Source organism: Dermacentor variabilis, chromosome 7 (genome assembly GCF_050947875.1).
Source record: "Dermacentor variabilis isolate Ectoservices chromosome 7, ASM5094787v1, whole genome shotgun sequence".
NCBI classification, from domain to species: Eukaryota; Metazoa; Arthropoda; class Arachnida; order Ixodida; family Ixodidae; genus Dermacentor; species Dermacentor variabilis.
Window position 1 is genome coordinate 80,608,408 of NC_134574.1, and position 5,238 is coordinate 80,613,645.

Sequence of the window (5,238 nt, forward strand, 5' to 3'; positions counted from 1 at the left end):
TTATCTACTCAGACAGCGCTTTAGCGTTCAAGAAAAAAAATACAGCTTTCGAGACTGTTGGAGGTAACTGAGAAACGAAGCAATTCGCAACTAAATCACTAACCGGCATATAAAATGGGAGTTTCTCGCCGCTAATGCACCATGACGGGGCGGTTTTTATGAAAGACTTATTAGGTCTATTAAGCTGACATTGAAGAAGTGCATCGGAAATGCATCTCTCACCGAGAAACAGCTGCAAACAATTTTAACCGAAGGAGAAACTATGATAAATTTCCGGCCAGTCACATACTTTTATAGAGACTGTCGAGATCCGGAACCTCACATCCCCAACTCACTTTCTCATTGGAAGGCGAACTGAAGAAGTTCCTGACCTCAGCGAGATCTCAGCGAGATCAGCGATACTCAGCGAGATCACAGTAGATAGCAGCCAGATATTTCCTATCTGTGGGAACAACGTGAAAGTAGGCGAAGAACTTTCTAGGAGCGTTAGTCCGGAAAAAACCTTTCACAGTTAAGAACAGGGCCTCGCCTAAAGTGAGCGATCCTCGTCCGACAGGATTAAGACAGGCAATATCGTCCTTCTACATCGAATAGAGGAAATTCACAGAGGAAAGGACGACCCGAAAAGATAATGCGCCTTCATATCGCCGGGTGCATCCACGGCTAAGTTGGCTGTTCTACACGTGTACCGGCTAGAATCAAACTTCTAGTTAACTTCTGCACGCGCGCAGTTTGTTGGAATAAGAGCGGTGAGGAAAGAAGACGATGGGTTCACGTGCATCTGCCCACGCGCAACAGCTACTACCCATGGAGTCGGGCTGCGGTTTATTCTTTAGAAAGCCTCTTTTAACGCGGTAGCGTTATAAGTTCATGTCGCAGAAAATCCGGTGTCGGCGACGGACGCCGTTTCGGCAAAAATATTTTCGAACCACCCATACTCAAACCCTCAATGTGGCGCAAGGGACTCACTGAACTAATTGTATTTTTCAAGCCGAAATACTGACACGTGTCTATCGAGTGACTACGTTTCACCGCCTAACAAATGTTATCGCACAGTACAGGACGCGCCTGCATGTATCGGAAGTTTCTCGAGTGTTCTCGGTGGTTCTATCCGCTGTCTGTGGTTACCTAACCTTATGCAATCTGATTTCATGTATAGCGCGACGCGAATGGTGTAGAACATTCAGGAAGACACGCGGGCGCCAGCGATTACTCTGGAACCTTCGATTACCGAGGTATAAAAGCCGACGCGCTTGACCCGCTGATCAGATTTTCGACGATCACCGACTGTGTTCGCCGCTGTCTCCGTTCTTGAATTGTAGCCTGTTTTTGAGTGCACAAGTGCGCCCTCAAAAACAGTGTTTCCTAACTCCCAGTTTTGCTGCTTTCTTCACCGTCAATACCACGTGACAATGCGAAGAAAAGCGATAAAGTACGACTTACACACGACCTACAGCCATGAAAGCTCTCGGATTGTAATTTGAATGTACGAGAAAACATAATTCTGCTACGCGAAAACTCAAACAAGCCTCTTTTCCAGCGTTTCTACAAATCACGGACCGCCGACGACGTGCGCCATTTGTGCGCGCCGGCGCGTGAATATCTCGGAGTCCACGTAGCGGCGTGCCCGCTTCCTTGAAACACTTGCAGATGGCGCTCACCTGCACCGCATCGCGGCCCATGCAAGATGCCGCGTTTCTACCAGAAAGCCCGCCCTCGTGCATAGCGTCCGCCGCGAGCGTTCTCCGGTAAGCATTACAATTGCATACGCTGCATTTGCCGAGAAGCGTGAGAAGCAATCGGGGATCTTTGAATGCAATCACGTTTCACTCTTAAAGGCGAATCTTAAGCGTCTTCCAAATTTTCTGTGCATTGGGAGGATTGATTTCCTGCAGTACGCTTCCAATAAGGTGACTAAATGAATTTCAAATTCCGTAAACAGAAGATGGAATTAAGGCCAGTTCGCCGATGTGCGCCGTTGAATTGCATCGGCAGGCGAGTGCTAATTTGCACTTTTATTTACCCGTGAGCATGGTAACTTCGTGTATTAGTATACTAGTTTTCGCAATTACTCTTAGTGAGGCAACTTTGGCATCTCTTACTTGGTGATGTAAAGGGTAGCAAGAGGATGCATCGTGTGCCAACGCTACAACGTCGGACCTTTGTCCGAAATAACATCATCGTTACCACCTGAATGTGTGCCGGCATCGCACCATGCGGAATCATTTGAGTCTGCACCAACGAAGTTTGCCTACATTGACTTACAGAAACAGTATTGTGGCACGGGTTGAATTAAACGAAAGCGATTATGAGATCGCATTAGTCACCAAAACGAAGCGGTTACCTAACACGAGCTCGTCTTAGTGTATATGGGCTACGTTGCGCTAGTCTGGGGGGCGCATGTGGCACGTATGCGAGCTAGGCTGTCCCAACTAACATCACGCACTTGTCCGCTCTCATAGAAGTCCTCGCCTTCCCTGCAGCTGTCAGCGCTGAAGTAGAGGTCTGGCACCCGAAAAAGAGAAAATCGCAGCCGTGAAGGTCAGCCGTGCTTGCTGCAAAGTGTTGCCGTCTCCTACTCATCCCGAGCATACTTTTGAAAGTGTTCGCTACGTGGCCATCAGTGGCACCTGTATGGGCGGTGCATTACGCTTACGTAGGTTTCATAGATTAGAAGACGGCGTTTGGTTCAATAAAAATACCAGACTTCATAGAGTTTTTGCGTAGTTAGAGTACATTAAGCATATGTGAGTGAATATCTTAGCCGATATCTATAAAGACTCCACAGCCACCTAAATTCTAGAAAATAAAGGCGGAAAAATACTGATCAAGAAAGGCGTCAAGCAAGGAAGCCCAATCGCTTCAACACTATTTACAGCATCCTATGAAGAAGTATCCAAGACATCAGACTGGGAACAATTAGGAGGGAGGATTAATGGCGAATAGCTCACCTACTTGCGATTTGCAGGACCCATTGTCCTGTTCAGCAATGCTGGAGATGACTTGCAACAAATGATTTATTACCTTAGCCGACAATGTGCAAGAATAGGGTAGGAGAATAAAATGCAGTAGATCAGGGAGATGTTCGATAGCCTGACTAGAGAAAAAAAATTTATTATTGTTAGTTATCCTGGAGAAGCTGAGTACGAGTCCGTTTATCTAGGCCATTACCCACAGAGGACCCTGATCATGGAAAGGATATTTACAGAAGAATAGCGGTAAGTTGAGGTCCATACTGCATGCATTAGCAACTCATGACCGGCATCCTACCGCTATTCTTGAAAAGAATTGTATAATTGTTGTATTTCACCAATACTAACTTATCGGGCAACACTTGAAGGTTAACGGAGAAGCTTGAGAAACACGAACTGCGCAACAAGTGATGGAACGAAGATGTTAGGTGTAACGTTAAAAGACAGGAAGACAGCAGTGTTGACTATAAAGTAAACGGACCGATATTCTCGCCATGTAATGCGTAGGACAGATAACTGATGGTCTATTAGAGTTAGAGAATAGGTGCCAAAAGAAGAGAAGTGCAGTCGACGATGGCAGAGAATTAGGCGGCGTGATGAAATTACAAAATATGAAGGAGTTATGGGGGTCAGCTGGCGCAAGAGCAGGGTGATTCAAGATCGCTGGGAGGAGGTCTTCATCCTGCATTGGACATAAATAGGGCGATGATGAGGATGTGCCATTCGTAATTCCGTAAAGAACAGAACGATAATCAGCACATCTGTAGGGATATAGTACAGGCGAAGCACATATAAGCCGATTCGTTACAGAAATTGGTTCTGCGTATGAACTATATGACAAGACAGCAGCAGCCATAGTCCGCAATGTCCAGGAGGTTACGCAAGAAAGCTTCATTTTACAAAGGAATACTATGGTAGGACCGAAGCTTGGCCATCTCGGCCTTCCGATACATCTCGGCCTCCCGATAGATATCGGCCTGACTCTCTAACCGTTATGCATACCGTGCATAAACCCCGGAAAGATGGCGTATGCTGCATGCGCTGTGAGAATAACGCCATTTCTTCACGTGCGCAGCATTCTTCCGTTTGCTCGCAAGCACTCTTCTAAAATTTTCTATTCGCATCCATTGTTACCTCGCCCGACCACCTACGATGGGCCGCGAGCCCCCTTGCATCACGTCGCACAGCAACAAGTTGCTTACAGAAGCGACAGTGTGCTGCAGTTTTCCCAACGCTTCCTGCGTGGCAGTTAGCACTTTGAGACAGTGTTTTAAAATGCACCTCCCCCGCTGCCCCCCTTCTCGGCTTCAGGACCAGATGACGTTCCCTCGTCCTTTCTTCATGCCAGCGGTGCTACGTATGCTCGGTGCGACATTGCACCCCCTTCAGGATCGAACGAGGTGATCGAGGAAGATGATGCTTTTTTTTTGCCAGAGCATAAAAGAAACGTCTTCATGCCATCGGCGTTGTCCCTGTCTCGCTGCTACTGTCACATGCCCACCCGCGTCACACGATTGCTCTCCTTGAAAAAAAAAAAAACGCTAATCCATTCTCCCGTGGCGTTCTACAGCTCCCCAAACGATGCTTCGCAAAACATTGATCCCCACACTGTGTGGATTCTGCAGACTTGCTCGTCTGCAATTTTTGTCTCTCATTTACATACAGAGACGAGTTGCAATTGTGCAGTGTGAGAATTTGCACTCTATATTCAGAACAGGCTAACTTCATTTTATTACGCTTCATGCACAGCTCCGGCAAACGTGCGTAGTTGTGCCCGACTCTCTAAAAGCGATTTATTTCAGGGGCAGTTAGACAAATTCAAAGCAGGTAATGTAGCCTCTTTACAGGCGGCTGAAAACGTTGCAAGGTTCTTGTTGGCACAGGGCGAGTGTTCTTCGAACTGGACACGAGCTATGACCCATCAAAGCTGCCCTCGGCCTATTGCCCCTTTGAATACGGAATTGTGCCTTCAGAGTATACGACATGGGACGCCATCATACATGTCGCCACACCATCGCAAATATGCATGGACAGTGTTTTGGGGCACTCGCCAAGAGCAGTCCCATTCTGTTGAACAGCACGTTTTAGGTTCCTAAACTGAAATGCGATGATAACCTGGTCTATAAAACTATGCGAAACATAAACGAAAGGTCACGTTTGGTCGCGTTGGGCGAACGGCTACGCATAGGTGATGCCTACTGTTGCGCGCGAAGAAATTTCGGTGACATAGTGGTTACTCGAAATCTGTGCATAAAACTGCAGTCAT